Source organism: Zingiber officinale, chromosome 7B (assembly GCF_018446385.1).
Source record: "Zingiber officinale cultivar Zhangliang chromosome 7B, Zo_v1.1, whole genome shotgun sequence".
NCBI classification, from domain to species: domain Eukaryota; kingdom Viridiplantae; phylum Streptophyta; class Magnoliopsida; order Zingiberales; family Zingiberaceae; genus Zingiber; species Zingiber officinale.
This window is the reverse complement of record NC_055999.1, coordinates 48,384,330-48,406,901: the sequence shown is the minus strand read 5'-3', so window position 1 is coordinate 48,406,901 and position 22,572 is coordinate 48,384,330.

The following is a 22,572-nucleotide window of genomic DNA, read 5'->3' as shown; positions in this document are numbered from 1 at the left end:
CATGTACGCCATGCTATGTACTCGACCTGATGTCTCGTATGCTTTGAGCATGACGAGCAGATACCAGTCAGATCCAGGTGAAAGTCACTGGATAACGGTCAAGAATATTCTTAAGTACTTAAGAAGGACTAAAGAATATTTCTTGATATATGGAGGCAATGATGAGCTAGTTGTAAAGGGTTACAGTGATGCCAGCTTCCAGACCGATCAGGATTATTATCGATCGCAGTCAGGGTTCATATTTTGCATAAATGGTGGTGCTGTGAGCTGGAAGAGTTCGAAGCAGGACACAGTAGCTGATTCTACGACAGAGGCCGAGTACATTGCTGCATTAGAGGCAGCAAAGGAGGCAGTTTGGATCCACAAGTTCATCACTGAACTTGGGTTGGTTCCCAGTATCGCTGACCCTATTGAGCTCTTTTATGATAACAATGGAGCTATAACAAAGGCGAAGGAACCTCGCTCACACCAGCGGATCAAACACATACTACGGCGCTTCCATCTCATTCGAGAGATTATCGAGAGAGGAGATGTGAAGATATGCAGAGTACCTACAGAGGCTAACATCGCAGATCTCTTGACCAAGGCTTTGGCACAAAGGAAGCATGATGGTCATACTAGGTCATTGGGGCTTAGAGTCTACACTGATTGACACTAGTGCAAGTGGGAGATTGTTAGTTATAGCCCTAGAGCCAATCATTTGATGATTGTATTATGGACTTATTGTATCATATTCTTATATAACTAAAGGCATTTGTTTTGGTTATTATACTTACTTGTATTGATGCCAAATAAAATAAGTATAATAGCGTCCTTGAGTAGAGGGTTCTTACCTATATCAATCGGTTAGTTGAACCGATAGTGAGATGATATAGGGAACACTACTCTTAATCATTCCTAGTCGAGTATTAACATTCAGGGACAATGTTAATGCAATAAGACTAGCATGTAGGTCAACTCGATGACATGATCTCACAAGTCATGGATATAGAGATATCAAGTTGACACATGGGTATGCATTGGAGAATGTATATTGAATGACCCGCCATGAGAAAGTATCATGGATCGTTATATGAGTGTCATATACTTTCTCATGTGGCTATTAGTATGACTACTCATCCTTAGACATGAAATCACCATGGTTCCCTACATAAGAAGTTATGTACTTTGGTTTCGTCAAACGTCACCCGTAACTGGGTGGACTATAAAGGCGATTACTGGGTATGTAACGAATTATGCAGAGAGATGTGAGTGATGTAGATGGGATCTATCCCTCCTGTATGATGGGAGTGACATCGATATTCTTGATAGAGTGAGACCACGAAGTGCATGGCCATGCCCAAATGGGTCAATATGAGATATTGAACTCATTTGATTTAGTGAGTCTACATGGAGTTCAAGATTTAGTTTGATCAGAGGATGACACGGTCTATGCCTCACATTGATCAATCTAGATGTCTTGGATAGAAGGCCACTTGTCATATATTGTGAGGAGTCAAAATTAGTAGTCACAAGGTGATGTTGGATCTCGACATTCTTGTAACTTAGGTAGTAATGATGTGTTGCTAGATACCGCTCATTACTTATGCTCCCAAATGAGTTTAGGGACATTGCCAACATTATAAGAACCTATAGGGTCACACACTAAGGACATTTAGATGGAGATTAGGTTCATATGATGAACCAAGAGGATTAGATTTATTTGATGAATCAAATTGGATTAAGAGTAATCCTAATTGGGCTAATTGAGTTGGACTCAAGTTGATTCATGTGTTCAATGAGTCTAATTTAGATTATGACTCATTGAATCATTTTAATTAAATGAATTAAATTTATTATATTAAATTAGCTTGAATTAAATGGTTGGATTAGATCAACCATGAGAGAGATTAAGTCAAGTTTGACTTGACTTGAGAGGAAGAGGAAGAGTCAAGTTTGACTTGAATTTATGCCACATCATTAGTGAGTTGGCAAGATGTGGACCAATGATGATGCTCCACATCATCATGGTTACTTAAGTGTGTGCCACATCATGAAGGTTACAAACCTCCATTCCATTTAATGTGGCCGGCCACATTAATTGTAATGGAGTTACAATTGTGGCCGACCACACACAAAAATGAATAGAATTCATTTTCTCATTCAAGGGGTTATTCACTTCTTCTTCCTCCTTGAGTTCTCTTCTTGCTCTCCCTCTCCTCATCTTGCCGTGACCTACTAAGGTGCTAGCACACCTATAGTTTGGTTATCTCCTTCTTGTGTTCGTGTGGATACGCTTAGAGAGTTGTATACCTTGACAACTTGAGATCCGACACTTTCTTTGGACGAGCGGGATTTGTGAAGGGCACGCATCAAGGGTAATTCCTTCTCCTAGTTTAGAACTAGCATAAAACTCGTACTCGTAAGTTTTTCGAAAGGTTTTACTTCGCATGGATCCGGTGGCTGGGGCTTTTGGGGTTTCCGCGACGCGAAAAAGCGGTTTTCGCGGCCGAAAAACCCAACATATTACAACCCAAATAAAAATAGAAATTGAGTCTAAATTGAGCCTACATATCCCTACTACATAGACATGCGACTTAAGTGCTAATTAAGCTCATCTAAGGCTTGAATTAGGTTGACTATGCCGAATGACTTGCTCTTTGTCAAACCTTCTTTAATGGTAGCTTTGACCTTCACATCTTCAATTAGTACATTCAGTGCTTCCTTCATCTTTCTAGCCTTAGCCCTTGTAGTTAACCCTCCATTGATGCATAATGGATCATCATTAATATCTAGAGTGGGTTGACCATGATTCTTATCGTTAGCTTGTTGCTTTCTTTCTTTGACTCCATCAGCCGATCAATGATTTGAGAATAGATGGTGTGATAATTATATATTTGTGTTAAATATAGTGCTTGAATTATAATCTCTTAGTATCTGATATAAATGTATTGTTATGATAATAATATTCATAATATCACTTTATTTTTGTTGTGTGCTACAACATGAAACTAACGTTGTAATCGAAATGAATTGTAATCAAAATATAATTTTATTAACATATTTTTGTCAAGTTGGTCGGATAATATTTGTTAGACTGCTGTAAAAGTTGGTTAAATCCACCTGACATGCGACCATAATGATTTTCATCTATTTGTACATTGTGGTACTGATCTAAGAAGATCAGAACCACCTTGGTCCTGATCTTTGGAAACCAACACCAAGCCTGGTGATGAGAAGGCAAGGTCACTTTGGTGTTGATCTTGCAAGACCAGCACCATTGTGGTGCTGCTTTTGCAAGACCAGAACCACGTAGGTAGTAGTTTTTGTAAGATCAGTACCAACGCCCGTGCCATTTGGCATGTGGCCATCACTTCTTGTGTGAGTGTCAGAACCATGGTTGGAGGGCGTATATACATTCTATACACTTGTCCGATCTATTCTATATTTAAATTTCAAAAATCCAAGGCCTCTAGAACAATCAATGGGTTTCGATCAAAATCTATTGATGAAGTTAGAGAGTTCGGATCAGACCCATTCCAAATTGTAAGGGTTCATAGCGCCCACATAAGTCAGAATATGCCCTCAATGATAGTCCAAATGGGTTGATGTTTTGTTAAAATAGTGGTATTGGTTTTACAAGTACAACGCCACAGCGCAGTTGGTTTTTCAAAGACGAGTGCTATGCTATAGCTGGTTGTGGAAAAACAACACCATGGTCGCATGCCATTTGGCACGCGACCATAATTTTAGGTTAGAGTCTCAGAACTAGGTTCGGAGGGCATAAATAGATTCTATACACTTTCCCCTTCCTATCAATACCAGGATTTCAGAAATTAAGGCCTTTAGGTCAATTAATAGGTTTCGATCAAAACCCATTGATGGCCCTAGAGGGGTTGGATTGGACCAATTTCAAATTATATAGGTTCATACGGCTCACACATTTCAGAATATTCCCTTAAGTATTGTTTAACCATCTTCCCAATGCTGGTCTAAACGGGTTGAAGCTTTTTTTAACATAGTGGTGCTGGTTTTATAAGTACAGTGCTACGGTGGAGTTGGTTTTTCAAAGACCAACACCATGTTGTAGCTAGTTTTAGGAAAACAACTTAATGGTCGCGTGTCACTTGGAATGTGACCATAATTCAAGTTGGAAACTCATAACTAGGTTTGGAGGGCACAAATAGATTCTACACACTCTCCCCTTCCTATCAATACTAGGATGTCACGAATCCAAGGCCTCTAGGTCAATTAATGGATTTCGGTCAAAACCCATTGATGGTACTAGAGGGGTCAGATCAGATCCATTCTAAGTTGTAAGGGTTCATACGACTCACACAAGTTAGAATATACCCTCAATTACTGTTTAACTTTCTTCCTAATGCTGGTTCAAATGGGTTGAAGCTCTGTTAACATAGTGGTGCTAGTTTTACAAGTACAGCGCCACAATGTAGCTAGTTTTTTAAAGAACAACGCCACGCCATAGTTGGTTTTGGGAAAAGAATGCCATGGTCGTGTGTCACTTGACACACAACTATAAATTCAAGTTGGAGACTCAAAACTAGGTTTGGAGGGCATAAATAGATTATACACACTCTCCCCTTTCTATCAATACCAGGATTTCAAAAATCCAAGGCCTCTAGGTCAATCAATGGGATTCAGTCAAAACTCATTGATGGAGCTAGAGGGTTGGATCAGACCCATTCCAAGTTATATGGGTTCATACGGCTCACACAAGTCAGAATATGCCCTCAATTACTATCTAACTATCTTCCCAATGCTGGTTCAAATGGGTTGAAGCTTTGTTAACATAGTGGTGCTAGTTTTACAAGTACAACGCCACTATGTCCATAGCTGGTTTTGGAAAAAAATGCCACTATCATGTGTCACTTGATACGTGACCATAAATTCAAGTTAGAGACTCAGAACCATGTTTGGAGGGCATAAATAGATTATACACACTCTCCCCTTTCTATCAATACCAGGATTTCAAAAATTCAAGACCTCTAGGTCAATCAATGGGGTTTGGTCAAAACTTATTGATGGAGCTAGAGGGATCAGATCTGACCCATTCCAAGTTATATGGATTCATACGACTCACACAAGTCAGAATATGCCCTCAATTATTGTTTAACTATCTTTCCAATACTGGTCCAAATGTTTTGAAGTTTTGTTAACATAGTAGTGATGGTTTCCAAAAATAGTGCCACATTGAAGTTGTTTCTCTAAGACCAGCGCCACGTTGATGGACATTGAGGACTATGATCGTACCCATTCTAAGACCCAATATTGGTCCAAATTTATGTCTTTTCTTGATGTGATCGGTCATAAATAACTAACACATATTTTCCTTTTATAGGGATGCATTCCCAAACTTATTTCCTGATTCCAATGCTCTAATTGTTCTTTCTTCTTTTCATCTACTTCTTGGTTTGGTGAAATGACCCATAATCATCTGAGAGAGCAAATGCGAGCTTCTAATGCTACATAACCTAGAGGTGGCCATAAGATGAGGCCCTCTATTGGAGGAGCCAAAGTTCCTATGCCCTCAAAGTGATCCTCTAGGGATTCCAACCATGCTGTCGCCTCTCCCTTGGATTCTGCCGACCTCGAGGATTCCTAAGATACCTTGTTTCTTTTATTGTCCACATGTATGATTTATCTATGCTATCTGGAACAAGGTTCTTAGTGTGAATTCTGAATCAGAGGTAGAGTCCCCCCATATGAGGACCTTACTATAGCAAAGAGATCAATCATGGAGTGAACTAAACGCTTCTCTATGCAGAGAGAGAGTACTCGAAGACCAACTTGATTTATTGTGCCAACAACTATGCAAGGTCGATATGGTACTTGAACATGCTATTAGCCATAGGATATGTACAGACCAATAGAAAAATAATCTATGAGTAGCTTATAATGATGTTACTTATTGATGATGTTTCAGACTTTGCCTATCTGAAGTGTAATCAGTGAAAGATTACTATTCATTATATAATAAAAAATCACTATTTGATACCCACAAGCGTGATCAATACTTTTTCCAATAATTTGGGTGTGTTTATTTATATCTGTTTTTATCATAATCACTATTTTCCTGAGCAATAACAATAATCCGTGGATGATGAAAACACTTAAGAGATAGTCGACCCAATAATCACATTGGCTGTATTACCCTTAAAAATCAAGTGCGTAAGTTGCTTGTGCTTGGACAAGTTATGAGAAGTTATACTTACTAATTGAGGTAGGGCTCTCTAAACCATTTTGTCAACTTTGGTCCTTTGGATAATAGCATATTCTAGTGCCAACTCCTTCGATCAATTTGGCTCAGAAATCCCTTTATGGAATTCTGCATAACAAAATGTTTAAGCACTTTGTCAATATATATACTTTGACTTAGACCAAACAATCTCTTAGATCAATCTCTATAGATCTTGATGTCTAAAATGTAGACTGCTTCACCTAAGTCCTTTATTGAGAAATAATAAATGTCCCCGAGGCATGGTGCCACGGTAGGACATCCAGGTTGTCACCCAGGCACCCGCGGTTCGATCCCTAGCTATGGTGTATTTACAAGAATTTTTCTCCAAATGGGGAGTGCAATCAAAGGATGCTGGGCGTCTGGGTTGGCTATCGCGCGGGCTTCCCGATTTATCCTGGTGGCTGGTGGGAAACTTCCGTGGAGCTGGGCCGATCACTCCCAGGGATAGTCAATGAGGCTAATTGGGATTATCATTTTTTTTTATTGAGAAATAATTCCCAAGCCACGTCTTCACTGGCTGAAGAGAAAGGATATCATTTCCAATGAGAAGTATGCCATCTACATACAATATGAGAAAGATAACTATGCTTCCACTAATCCTGTAATGACCTGGCCCCTCGGCCCCATTGAACGCCCCAAGGCGGCCCCTCGGCAGTGCCGTTACTCACTAATCTTCCCACCCCTGGCCAGTAGATTTTTGCCTTCTCCAAGATTCGAACTCTAAACCTCCAGGATAACTATTAGAGTTTATGAATCCTGGTAGCCAAGTGAGCGCTACTCACTTGGCTACCAGGATTCATAAACTCTAATACTTATCCTGGAGGTTTAGAGTTCGAATCTTGGGGAAGGCAAAAATCCACTGGCCAGGGGTGGGAAGATCTAGTGAGTAACTGCACGGCCGAGGGGCCGCCTTGGGGGGTCAAATGGGGCCGAGGGGCCAGGTCGTTACTCACTTGGCTACCAGGATTCATAAACTCTACTACTTAGCCTGGAGGTCTAGAGTTCGAATCTTGGGGAAGACAAAAATTCACTGCCAGGGGTGGAAAGTCCTGAAAGTCCTAGTGAGTAACGGCACGGCCGAGGGGCCGCCTTGGGGTGTCCAATGGGGCTGAGGGGCCAGGTCGTTACAATAAAAAGGCGCATTTTATTGTAACGACCTGACCCTTTGGCCTCTTGGGCCGCCCTTGCGGCGGCCCACTGGCGGCCCCTTATGTCGTCGGCCCATTTGGCTACCTTTAATGTCGTCGACCGACGACCCTTGGTCTCACCTTTTTATTGTAACGACCTGGCCCCTCCACCCCTGGCCAGTGGATTTTTGCCTTCCCCAAGATTCGAACTCTGAACCTCCAGGATAAGTATTAGAGTTTATGAATCCTGGTAGCCAAGTGAGCGCCACTCACTTGGCTACCAAGATTCATAAACTCTAATACTTATCCTGGAGGTTTAGAGTTCGAATCTTGGGGTAGGCAAAAATCCACTGGCCAGGGGTAGGAAGATCTAGTGAGTAACGGCACGGCCGAGGGGCCACCTTGGGGCGTCCAATGGGGACGAGGGGCCAGGTCGTTACAAATCCTCTTGTAGACACAAGATTAATCTTCATTCTTTATGAAACCAAATGCTTTGATTGCAACATCGAATCGTAGATTCTAGCTTCTAGAAGCTTGATTCAATCCATAAATAGATCTTTGCAACTTACAAACCTTTCCAGCATTCGTTGGATCTACAAAACCCTCAGGTTGTGTCATGTACACATCCTCGAGAAGATTTCTGTTAAGAAATGTAGTTTTGACATCCATCTGCCAAATCTCATAATCATAGTAAGCTACAATAGCAAGCATGATTTGAATGGACTTGAGGATCGCAACTAGTGAAAATGTTTCATCATAGTCTATACCATGAATTTGTTTGAATCCTTTAGCTACCAATGTACCTTTATAGGTATGCACATGTCCATCCATGTTAGTCTTCACCTTGAAGATCCACTTACACCCAATGAATTTGATCCCTTTAGGTGGGTCAACCAAAGTTCATACTTGTTTAGTGTACATGGATTCCATTTCGGATCTCATGACCTCTAGCCATTTCTCAGAATCTGGGCCTTGTACAACTTCTTGATAAGATATAGGCTCATTGAGATCAACTAGCACTACATCATCGTTGTCAGATAAGAGAAAAGAATATCTCTCAGGTTGATGACGGGTCCTATCAGATCTGCGTAGAGCTTGTGCTACTTGAACAAGTTATTGCTCCACAACTTCTTGTAGAGTAACAAAATCATGATCCATAACATCTTGTGGTACTTGTTCAGTTTCCATCAAGACATCGGTGGTAGTTTGTGTATCTTGAATTTCTTCAAGAACGACTTTACTCCCGCTAGTTCTTCTAGAAATAAATTCCCTTTCTAGAGAGATACCAGTTCTGGCAATAAACGCTTTGCCTTATGTGAGATTATAGAAGTAATATCCCTTTGTTTTCTTGGGATATCTTACAAAATAACACTCGTTCGATTTGAGTCCCAGTTTATCTGAGACTTGTTGTTGAACATAAGCCTCACAATCCCAAATCTTTATAAAAGACATCTTAGCGTCATTCCCAGTCCATATCATATATGGTGTCTTTATGACAGCCTTAGATGGAATACGGTTAAGTGTGAAAGCGGCTGTGTCTAGAGCATATCCCCATAAGGAAGTAGGAAGATCTGTTTGACTCATCATCGATCGTACCATATCTATTAAAGTATGATTTCTCCTTTCTGATACACCATTCAGTTGTGGTGTTCCAGGTGGAGTGAGTTGAGAAATGATCCCACACTCAACAAGATGGTCATGAAACTCTTGGCTATGGTATTCTCCACCTCAATCTGATCAAAGCATTTTAATACTCTTACCAAGTTAGTTTTATACTTTATTCTTGAACTCTTTAAACTTTTCAAAGGATTCAGATTTGTGTCTCATCATATACACATAGTCGTATCTACTGAAATCATCAGTGAAAGTAATGAAGTAATGATAGTCTCCTCTAGTTGCTATTTTGAAAGGGATGCATACATTAGTATGTATGAGTCCTAACAAGTCATTAGCTCTTGCACTATACCCACTAAATAGAGTCTTTGTCATCTTACCTTGAAGACAAGATTCACAAACCTCATATGATTCAAAATCAAATGAGTTCAAAAGTCCATCCTTATGGAGTTGGGATATGCAACTCTCATTTATGTGACCTAAGCCACAATGCCAGAGATATGGTGGTTCAAATCATTAGAGTTGAACCGTTTGGTATTTATGTTATAGATTAGGTTTCAAAATCTAGAACATAGAGTCCATTCATGAGATGTGCACTACAATAGAACATTTCATTGAAATAAATAAAACAACATTTATCATTTATTATTAATGAGAATCCTTTCTTATCCAAACAAGAAATAGAGATGATGTTCTTAGTTAAGGCATGTACATAACATCACTCTTCAAGTTCTAAAATAAGCCCAGTGGGCAAAGATAAAGAATATGTTCCTACAGAGACAGCAACAACTGTTGTGCCATTGTCTACTCATAGGTACACTTCGCCCTTTGTCAATGTTCTACTATTTCTCAAGCCCTACACATTAGTATAAATGTGAGATGCACACTCGTTATCTAATACCCATGAAGAAGAAATAGATAGATTGACTTCTATAACATATATATACTTGAGGCAGAAGTTTTACTTCTCTTCCTTTTCACTTTCTCTTGGTATAATTTGCAGTTCCTCTTCCAATGTCCGGTCTCACCATAGTGGAAGCAGGCCCCACCTTGAGTTTCAGTGCATGAGTCTTGCTCTTACCTTTGGCTTGGGTCTTACCCTTACCTTTAGGTTTCCACTTGCCTTTGCCCTTTGGCACCATCAAGATGGTACTAGGGTTTGCCTTTGTAAGATTGAGTTCAACAGTTCTCAACATGCTCAACATCTTAGGCAGTGGTTTGTCAATTTAATTAATGTTATAGTTTATGACGAATTGACTGTAGCTCTTAGGCAATGACTGCAGAATAAGGTCAGTGGCCAATTCTCGGCCTAGCGAGAATCCCAACCTTTGTAGATTCTCCACATACCCAATCATTTTGAGCATATAAGGCCATACGGGACTTCCTTCTTGCATTCTGCATTGAAATAGAGCCTTGGAGATCTCAAATCTCTAATGCCTTGCTTGTCCTTGATATAGTTGTCTAAGATGTTCATCCATATCATAAGCATCCATGTTTTCATGTTGCTTCTGAAGCTCAAAGTTCATGGTAGCGAGCATAAGGCATGATATATCTAATGCATCATCTTGATGCTTCTTATAAGCATACTTATCATCTCTAGTGGCAGTAGTGGGGGGTGCTTCAGGAATGGGCTGCTCTAGGACGTACAATTTTCTTTCTTTCTTGAAAACTATTCTCAGATTTTTGTACCAGTCCAGGAAGTTAGTTCTATTAAGCTTGTCCTTATCAAGGACAGATTGTAGAGAGAGAGTATTTGACGTATTTGACAATATGGTGATCTATAATAATAAAATATAGAAATAAGTATCATATTTTGATCATTTAACTAGACCTTTAATTAAATGATTCTCCCACTAAATTATAAAGCTTTAGTAGGAGTAAGTCATGGATGTGGTTTTACCCACACTACTAGCTCCAAATCCAATCGCGATAACATTCATGTGGGACAAAATCCATATTATATCACATCTTGAGTTAGCTTTGGCTAATCGCCGAAGACATAGTATAACTTAGGCAGCTAACATTTACCAATTACATTCTATGTAACTTTTGTATCATTCGGTGAACATGACTATTTGTTCTTTTGCCCATTTTATGAATTTACATTATAAATCATCTTGAGTTAGCTTTGGCTAATCGCTCAAGACTAGTATAATTTGAATTTCATCGTATGAGATATGCCTCTAAGTTCTCAACTTAGTTAAGTCACATCCAAAGTTTTAGTAGTCAGACATTACAATTGTCCTGTCGCACTCTAGCAAGATAAATCGAGTCACTTTGCTTTGGTAAAACCTGACTACAATTGATCGAGCTAGAAGTGAGTACCAAACTTTGGTAGGCAATATTTAAAAAGACCTAATCATGATTAAACTGCACATACATCACATACAATCATAGCATATCATGGCATGCATCACATATATCCATAAATAAACATGACATGATTATGGTCTCATTTTCTATGATCCTCTCAAGCCAATGAGAAGATTGTAAGGTCAACCTAGGTCAAAACATCTTCTCCAAGTGCTTCCTTGATCGTCATATGTTGTTGTCCTCCTCTCTTTTCACCGTCATCAAGTAGACTTATTCTTCTCTAATTTGTACATTATAAAATCAATAGAAAACTCGAGTTACATTCGAGTATAGTCTTTACAACAAGAATGAAAGTGGCGAGGCATGACATGCAGGCCATATTATGAATTACAACACACACATCCAATCATATTGGGATTTCAGGATCATAACATGCACCATGTCATATAACATTCACAATCTATTATGACATAAAGTTTACTATGATTTAAACAACTAATTATGAGCCCCAATGCCACGATGGTCTCGTTAAAAATCTCTTGGATGAAACTTGCTCATAATCATGCAAATCATAACAAATATGTCATGCAATTTCTAAATCACATATGAAATTCTACTACAACTTAGTATATGCCTTTGCAAGTGGCTTTGATACCACTGTAAGAAACTAGGGTACTAAACACGTGATAGCGCAGCGGAAAACATCTAGTTTCTCCAGAAGATCCATGCGAAGGAAAACCACATACTAAGTTTACATGGGAGAGTTATTTATACCTTTGCTGTGTGCCCTTCGCAATCTTGACAGCAACGTTTCTTTAGATGTGGATCTTAACGCAATCAAGTGGTCGTGCCTCTATGGTATCCACACGAATAAGCCTCGTTTGTCTCACAAACTCATAAAGTGGAGAATGAAACAACCAAAGGTTGTGCTAGCAACCCTTCTTGGAAGTTTCAGTCAAGTGAAGAGAGGAGGAAGAAGAAGAGCAAGAACACCAAAAACTCATCATGAAAATGAATCCAAAACCCCTTTTTATAGATTCATGAAATTGCCTTATGCCTTAATGTCAATTGCTTTAATTGATATTAATATTTGTCTTCATCTAATGAATCTAATGCATCCAATGCATGAGCAATTCAAATTGTTTACTCTTCATCCAATGCATGAGTAATTCAAATTGTACAATCCTCTTTCTTCATGAATTCAAATTCATGAAATCACTTAATGAGTTCAACTCATTAATCATCAATTCAATTGATTCAATGAGTCTAATTTGAATTAAATTCAATCCAATAGTTGGATCCAATTGAGTCTAACTCAATAAGTCCAATTTGAATTAGAATTAATTCAATGATCTATCATATGAATCCATCTCCATTGACTTATTCATTGTGTGTGACCCAATAGGTTCTCGTAACATTAGTAATGTCTCTAAAATAGGTTCTCGTAACATCTAGCAAGGCATTGATGTGTGTAAATATTATGATCGTTTATGCATGTTTTAACGCACATTCACTTGCTTTATACGTATATATTCCTTGCATGATCGCCTCTTTTATCATGTATTCATCATATATACTCTTTTGTTCGAATATTTGCTCTTTGTTTGGTTTTGTGTTGGCAGGGACAACTTTTGGAGCGAAAAAGGTAATTGTCAACGTACCGAAACAAAGCAGAGAGCACGACCATGCAACCTTGCATGGCCGTGTGGCCAATCCAGAGAGGGATCAGAGCACGGTCATGCTGTCCTTACACGGTCGTGCCTCACAACCAGCAACAAAGCAAGGAACGGCTGTGCAACCTTGCACTATCGTGGCCCCATGACCGCAGCCAAGCAGGACACGGTCGTGCAATCCTGCACGCCCGTGTCCCAGAAGCCGAGCCCGGAGTTCACACGGCCATGCCAATTGGCACAGCCGTGCAGCGCAGCCAGAGACAAAGAAGGGCACGACCGTGCCATCCTTACACGGTCGTACTGCCGCAGCCACACCCTAGCCTATAAAAGGATTTTAACCCTTTTCCTCAAGGGGGAGAGCCGGGAAGCTAGCCGTCAACAGGAGAATCACTTTGGTGTTGTTCCATGCCGTCCAGGACATCAGTCTAGCTATCTTTCATCACCACATCAACTCCAGAAGCAAAGGATTGGATCCGAAAATCACTTGTCATCATCGGATAAGCATACTTCTTCTTTCTCTCTTCGTGTTTGAGAATTGTATGCTTAAATACACTATGTCTTCGTGGATTTCTTCGGCGTCTATGGAGTAGAGTCCTTGTTCTAGGATGAGGGAGTAATTGTAGATTTGTTTTGATGTAAGACTCGTATTATGCTTATATTCATTGGATGATTTCGCTTGCTTTATTTCGACTACTCAATCTCTATATCGTGTTGATTGATTGTGTAGGAATTGCCAACCTCGTGTTGGGTGTTTCGGGCCGCGAAAACTGCTTTTCGCGTCGCAGAAACCCCGAATCACCCAAAGCCGACGGATCCGTGCAAGGAAAACCGAACGAAAATTACGAGTACGAGTTTCAAAATATCTAGATCTACTCCTAGATCTATGTGTTAAGAAGTATACCTTGAAGCGTGCCCTTTCGCGTTCCCGCTCGTCCAAGGAATTGCCTGATCTCTAGACCGTCAAGCGTCAGCCCTCTAGAAGTATCCACACGGACACGTAGGTGGAGAAAACCTCACACAAAGGTGTGCTAGCACCTTGGTAAGATTCGGCCAAGCAAGGAGGAGAGGGAGAGGGAGAGCTTGAGGAAGAAGAAAGGAGTGAATGAGGCTTAATGAAAAATTCATTTCTTTCCCCTCACTAAAGTGGCCGGCCACATTAGGTTGTGTAACCCCCATTTCCACTTAATTACAATTAAGTGGAGGCCATTAAGAGGTGTCTTGTAACTCCCATGAGGTGGCACACCAGGAAGATGTGGACCATTACCATTGGTCCACCTCTTTCCACCTCACTAATGATGTGGCAAATGAGTAACCTACACTCATTTAATGTGGCCAGCCACATTAAATGCAATGGAGGCTTGTAACCTCCATGAGGTGGCAAACCATGATGATGTGGAGCAACACCATTGGTCCACATCTCGCCACCTCACTCATGATGTGGCAAAGAGTCAAGTCAAACTTGATTCTACCTCTTCCTCTCTAGTCAAGTCAAACTTGACTCAATCTCTCTCATGGTTGATCTAATCTAACCATTTGATTCAAGCCAACTTAATATAATGAATCTAATTCATTAAATTAAATTGATCTAATGAGTCATAATCTAAATTAGACTCATTAAATACATGAATCAACTTGAGTCTAACTCAATTAACCCAATTTGGATTACTCTTAATCCAATTTGATTCATCAAATGAATCTAATCCTCTTGGTTCATCATATGAACCAAATCTCCATCTAATTGTCCTTAGTGCGTGACCCTATAGGTTCTTGTAACGTTGGCAATGCCCTAAACCCATTTAGGAGCATAAGTAATGAGCGGTATCTAGCAACACATCAATACTACCCAAGTTACAAGAATGTCGAGATCTGACATCACCTTGTGACTACTAATTGTGACTCTTCACAATATATGACAAGTGTCCTTCTATCCTAGACATCTAGATTGATCAATATGAGGCATAGACCGTGTCATCCTCTAATCAATCTAAATCTTGAACTCCAAGTAGACACACTAAATCAAATGAGCTCAATATCCTATATTGACTCATTTGGGCATGACCATGCACTTCGTGGTCTCACTCTATCAAGAATACCGATGTCGCTCCCGTCATATGGGAGGGATAGATCCCAAGTACATCACTCACATCCCTCTGCATAATTTGTTATATACCCAGTAATCGCCTTTATAGTCCACCCAATTACGGGTGACGTTTGACGAAACCAAAGTACAAAACTCCTTATGTAGGGATCCATGGTGACTTCAGGTCTAAGGACTAATAGTCATACCAATAGCCACATGAGAAAGTATATGACACTCATATAACGATCCATGATACTTTCTCATGGCGGGTCATTCAGTATACATTCTCCAATGTATACCCATGTGTCAGCTTGATATCTCTATATCCATGACTTGTGAGATCAAGTCATCGAGCTAACCTACATGCTAGTCTTATTGCATTAACATTGTCCCTGAATGTTAATACTCGACTAGGAATGATTTAGAGTAGTGTTCCCTATATCATCTCACTATCGATTCAACTAATCGATTGATATAGGTATGAACCTTCTACTCAAGGACGCTATTATACTTAGTCTATTTGACACTAATACAAATAAGTATAATAACCAAACAAATGTCTTTATTGATATACAAGAATATGATACAATGAGTCCATACAATCATCAAATGATTGGCTCTAGGGCTCTAACTAACAATCTCCCATTAACACTAGTGCCAATCAGTATAGGCTCTAAGGCCTAATGACCTAGTGTGACCATCATGCTTTCTCTGTGCCAAAGCCTTGGTTAAGGGATCTGCGATGTTATCCTCTGTGGGTACTCTGCAAATCTTCACATCTCCTCTATCGATAATCTCTCGTATGAGATGGAAGCGCCGTAGTATATGCTTGGTCCGCTGGTGTGAGCGAGGTTCCTTCGCCTGTGCTATAGCTCCATTGTTGTCACAATAGAGCTCAACTGGGTTAGCGATGCTAGGAACCACCCCAAGTTCAGTGATGAACTTGCGGATCCAAACTGCCTCCTTTGCTGCCTATGATGCAGCAATATACTCGGCTTCTGTCATCTTGTATCTGCTGAACTCTTCCAGCTGATAACACCACCATTAATGCAAAATATGAACCCCGACTGCAATCTATAGTCATCCTGGTCGGTCTGGAAGCTAGCATCATTGTAACCCTTTACAGCTAGCTCATCATTGCCTCCATATATCAAGAAATATTCTTTAGTCCTTCTTAAGTACTTAAGAATATTCTTGACCGCTATCCAGTGACTTTCACCTGGATCTGACTGGTATCTGCTCGTCATGCTCAAAGCATATGAGACATCAGGTCGAGTACATAGCATGGCATACATGATCGATGTTATGGCTGAGGCATAAGGGATCTGATCCATGCGATCTCTCTCCTCTCTAGAAGAGGGACCTTGAGTCTTCGAAAGACTCACGCCATGTGCCTTCTTGGAGTTCTGCATGGCAAACCGTAGGAGTACCTTGTCAATGTATGTAATCTGACTTAGGCCAAGCATTCTCTTAGATCTATCTCTATAGATCTGTATCCCTAGAATGCGGGATGCCTCACCTAAGTCCTTCATTGAGAAGCAACTCCCTAACCAGGTCTTGACAGACTGAAGCATAGGGATGTCCTTCCCAATGAGTAGTATGTCATCCACATACAATATGAGGAAGACAACTATATCCCCTACAATCTTCTTGTAGACACAAGGCTCATCTTCATTCTTGATGAAACCAAACTGTTTGATTGCATCATCGAATCGAAGATTTCAGCTCCGAGAAGCTTGCTTTAGTCCATAAATGGACCTATGTAGCTTGCATACTCTGCTAGTATGCTGTGGATCTACAAAACCCTCAGGTTGTGTCATGTACACATCCTCGAGCAGGTTTCCATTCAGAAACGCGGTTTTGACATCCATCTGCCATATCTTATAGTCATGGTAGGCTGCAATAGCAAGTATGATCTGAATGAACTTAAACATCGCTACTGGAGAAAAGGTTTCATCATAGTCAATACCATGAATCTGCTTGAAACCTTTAGCTACCAAGCGACCCTTATAGATAAGTCCATCCATGTCAGTCTTTCTCTTAAAGACCCACTTACACCCAATGGGTTTTACCCCTTCAGGTGGATCAACCAAAGTCCATACTTGGTTAGTGTACATGGATTCCATTTAGGATCTCATGGCTTCTAGCCATTTCTCGGAATCTGGTCTCATCACAGCTTCCTGATAGGTGGTAGACGCATCCTCTATGAGCACAACGTCATCATGGTCAGACAAGAGAAATGAGTATCTCTCAGGCTGATGACGTACCCTATCAGACCTGCGAAGAGGTATGTCTACTTGAACTGGTTGTTGTTCCTCAACTCTTTGTGGAACATCATCCACAACACTTTGTGGTTCTAATCCAACTTCCATCGAGGCTTCAGTGCTAGTATTCGCATCTTGAACTTCTTCAAGATCGAACGTGCTCCCACTAGTCTTTCTAGAAACAAAGTCCCTTTCTAGAAAGACCCCAGTCTTTGCCACAACTACCTTGTGCTGACTGGGAATGTAGAAGTAATATCCCTTAGTTTCCTTGGGATATCCGATGAAATAGCACTTGTCGGATTTGGGTCCTAATTTGTCTGAGACTTGACGTCGTATGTAAGCCTCACAACCCCAAATCCTCATGAAAGACACCTGGGCATCTCTCCCAGTCCATATCCTATATGGTGTCTTTATCACGGCCTTGGATGGAACTCGGTTGAGAATGAAAGCTGCCGTGTCTAGAGCATAGCCCCAAAGGTATGTCGGAAGATCTGTGTGACTCATCATAGATATTACCATATCTTATAGGGTACGATTCCTCCTTTCGGATACACCATTCCACTGTGGTGTTCCAGGAGGAGTGAGTTGGGATAGAATCCCACACTCAGCTAGGTAGTCACGAAACTCATGGCTAAGGTATTCTCCACCTCGATCTGATCGAAGTATCTTAATACTCTTGCCAAGCTGGTTCTGTACTTCATTCTTGAATTCTTTGAACTTTTCAAAGGATTCAGACTTATGTGTCATCAAGTACACATAACCATATCTACTGAAGTCATCAGTAAACATGATGAAGTACCTATAACCGCCTCTAGCAGCAACATTGAAAGGGCCACATACATCACTATGTATGAGTCCTAACAAATCAGTTGCTCTCTCGCTGTGCCCACTAAAGGGAGTCTTGGTCATCTTGCCTCGTAGGCATGACTCGCATATCTCATATGATTCAAAATCAAATGAGTCCAGCAAACCATCCTTATGGAGCTGGGATAAGCTCTTGTCATTTATATGACCTAAGCGACAGTGCCAGAGGTAGGTTTGGTTCATGTCATTTGACTTGAACCTCTTGGTATTTACGTTATAGATAGGGCTCTCAAGGTCTAGAATATAGAGTCCGTTATCAGAGGTGCACTACAATAGAACATATCGTTTAAATAGACGGAACAACATTTGTTCTTTATTATAAACGAAAATCCTTTCTTGTCTAAACAAGAAACGGAAATTATGTTCTTAGTCAAGGCAGGCACATAACAACAATTATCTAATTCTAGTACAAGCCCAGAAGGAAGAGATAGATGGTAAGTTCCTACAGCAATAGCAGCAACTCGTGCTCCATTGCCTACTCGTAGGTCTACCTCACCCTTCGTCAATGCCCTGCTATTTCTTGTACGAAGCACATCCGGTATCTAATACCCACGATGAAGAAATAGAGAGGTTGACTTCTATAACATGTATACCAGAAGTAGAAATCTTATTTCTCTTCTTCTTAAGATCTTCCAGGTATTCTTTGGAGTTCCTCTTCCAGTGCCTTGCTTGTCCTTGATATAGGTGACAAAGATGTTCAACCATATCGTAAGCGCTCATCAACTCATGTTGCTTCTGAAGCTCAGAGTTCATGGTTGCGAGCATAAGACAGGACACATCTAATGCGTCATCTTGATGCTTCTTGTAAGCATCTCGGTCTACTCGCGTGGCAGTGGCAGGAGGAGCCTCCGGAATGGGCTGCTCCAGAACGTACAGTTTACGTTCCTGAGTGAGAACTATTCTCAGGTTCCTGTACCAGTCGAGGAAATTTGCTCCGTTGAGCTTGCCCTTCTTAAGTACAGAACGCAGGGAGAAAGAGCTCGTATTCGACGTCATGGTTCTCTACAACAGAAAATTTACAGAAATAAATATCATATTCTTTTAAAATAATTTAATTAAGCCTTTAATTAAATGATGCTCCCACTGAATTCTATAATTCTTGTGGGACAAGATCCACATCATACTAACCCTTGAGTTAGCTTTGGCTAATACGCCCAAGGCTTAGTATGATCGGTAGGTAACGATTACCAATTACATCTCTATGCAACTCTTGTTTATAAAATCAATATCCGCATTTATATTAAAACTCGAGTTAGCTTTGGCTAATACGCTCGAGAGTTAATATAGATGTGATTTTGACCTATCTTTTCCAACCGTTGGAAGAATGCCTATAGTTGACTCGATCTAACCGAGCAACTAGGAATACTCAATCTAATTGAGTTTGTATTCACCCATGCGTTGATAGGAGGGACCAAGATTGTCCCTCCGTACCCTACCAAGATAATATGTATTGCTCTGCTTTGGCAGATTCAACAATACATGTGATCGAGGTAGAGATAGGTATCACGACACGGTTAGGCATTAGAGTTGAGTCGATTGAGATCTAATCTAATTGAAAAGGATGCATCTTGTGCACGACTTAGATCTAATCTAATCGCAAGGGTGCATCATGTGCACGACTTAGATCTAATCTAATCGTAAGGCACTAATTAATTAACTACTTATTAAATATGCATCACATACACAAGCAATTAATTAATCTATTTGTGATTTAGTCATGGCCCTACTACGATCTTCTCAAGCCAATGATAAGATCGACTGGTCAACCTAGGGTCAACAGCTTCTCCAAGCTCCTCCCTTTGACCACCTTGTGTTGCTCGTGCCCACCTCGGAACTCCGTCTCGTGTGGACCCTCCACCGCTCCAATTTGTACATTACAATTTGAAACTCGATTTACATTCGAGTCTAAATCTAATTTACAACCAGAATATATGAGAAAGGCACGACGCGCAGGTCGCGGAAAAAAAAAACATACAACACGCGCAAACACAAAACGGCACGCAGACCGTATTATGAATTACAACACAATCCAATCATATTGGGTTTTTGGGCCATGACTGTCACAAAATTAATATATAATTCAAAATTATATATTTTCATAATTTTCTATAATTTTAAAATTAATTTTTTACAATTTTTACGAGTAAAATTTCCCGGCGGTCCCGTTTAGCGGATCCCCTTGCGGGGCCAGGGGCAGCGCCCCTACCCGCGATCTAACCATCGCGAGGGTTCCTTTGCGATCAAACAGCGCCTAAACTCGCTGTCCCAAAACGATTTGGGTCTAGACATTGTCGTTTCGGAAAAATCTTCCTGGGAGGTTCGTTTTTAGCGATTTCGGGTGCAATCGCGGAGCAAATCCCCTTGCGGGGTTAGGGGCAGTACCCCTACCCATGATCTAACCATCGTGAGTTGCTCCTTTACGATCTAATGGCACCCAAGCCCGCTATCCCAAACGGATTTGGGGCAAAACGAAGCCGTTTAAGGAAAAACTTCCCGGTAGCCGAAGCCTACAAGTGCCGAGATACTTGTGCTTCGCTTCTATGGAAAAATTACCCATAAAAACATAAAAAACTAAATTTTACAGAAAATCACAGAAGGTTTAGTTTTCATTAAACCAAAAAATTAAACTCGTAATAGCCTTGCACGTGGCTCTGATACCACTGTTGGGTGTTTCGGGCCGCGAAAACCGCTTTTCGCGTCGCGGAAACCCCGAATCACCCAAAGCCGACGGATCCGTGCAAGGAAAACTGAACGAAAATTACGAGTACGAGTTTCAAAATATCTAGATCTACTCCTAGATCTATGTGTTAAGAAGTATACCTTGAAGCGTGCCCTTTTGCGTTCCCGCTCGTCCAAGGAATTGCCGGATCTCTAGACCGTCAAGCGTCGGTCCTCTAGAAGTATCCACACGGACACGTAGGTGGAGAAAACCTCACACAAAGGTGTGCTAGCACCTTGGTAAGATTCGGCCAAGCAAGGAGGAGAGGGAGAGGGAGAGCTTGAGGAAGAAGAAAGGAGTGAATGAGGCTTAATGAAAAATTCATTTCTTTCCCCTCACTAAAGTGGCCGGCCACATTAGGTTGTGTAACCCCTATTTCCACTTAATTACAATTAAGTGGAGGCCATTAAGAGGTGTCTTGTAACTCCCATGAGGTGGCACACCATGAAGATGTGGACCATTACCATTGGTCCACCTCTTGCCACCTCACTAATGATGTGGCAAATGAGTAACCTACACTCATTTAATGGGGCCGGCCACATTAAATGCAATGGAGGATTGTAACCTCCATGAGGTGGCAAACCATGATGATGTGGAGCAACACCATTGGTCCACATCTCGCCACCTCACTCATGATGTGGCAAAGAGTCAAGTCAAACTTGATTCTACCTCTTCCTCTCTAGTCAAGTCAAACTTGACTCAATCTCTCGCATGGTTGATCTAATCTAACCATTTGATTCAAGCCAACTTAATATAATGAATCTAATTCATTAAATTAAATTGATCTAATGAGTCATAATCTAAATTAGACTCATTAAATACATGAATCAGCTTGAGTCTAACTCAATTAGCCCAATTTGGATTACTCTTAATCCAATTTGATTCATCAAATGAATCTAATCCTCTTGGTTCATCATATGAACCAAATCTCCATCTAATTGTCCTTAGTGTGTGACCCTATAGGTTCTTGTAACGTTGTCAATTCCCTAAACCCATTTAGGAGCATAAGTAATGAGCGGTATCTAGCAGCACATCATTACTACCCAAGTTACAAGAATGTCGAGATCCGACATCACCTTGTGACTACTAATTGTGACTCTTCACAATATATGACAAGTGTCCTTCTATCCTAGACATCTAGATTGATCAATATGAGGCATAGACCGTGTCATCCTCTAATCAATCTAAATCTTGAACTCCAAGTAGACACACTAAATCAAATGAGCTCAATATCCTATATTGACTCATTTGGGCATGGCCATGCACTTCGTGGTCTCACTCTATCAAGAATACCGATGTCGCTCCCGTCATATGGGAGGGATAGATCCCATCTACATCACTCACATCCCTCTGCATAATTTGTTATATACCCAGTAATCGCCTTTACAGTTACGGGTGACGTTTGACGAAACCAAAGTACATAACTCCTTATGTAGGGATCCATGGTGACTTCAGGTTTAAGGACTAATAGTCATACTAATAGCCACATGAGAAAGTATATGACACTCATATAACGATGCATGATACTTTCTCATGGCGGGTCATTCAGTATACAATCTCCAATGTATACCCATGTGTCAGCTTGATATCTCTATATCCATGACTTGTGAGATCAAGTCATCGAGCTGACCTACATGCTAGTCTTATTGCATTAACATTGTCCTTGAATGTTAATACTCG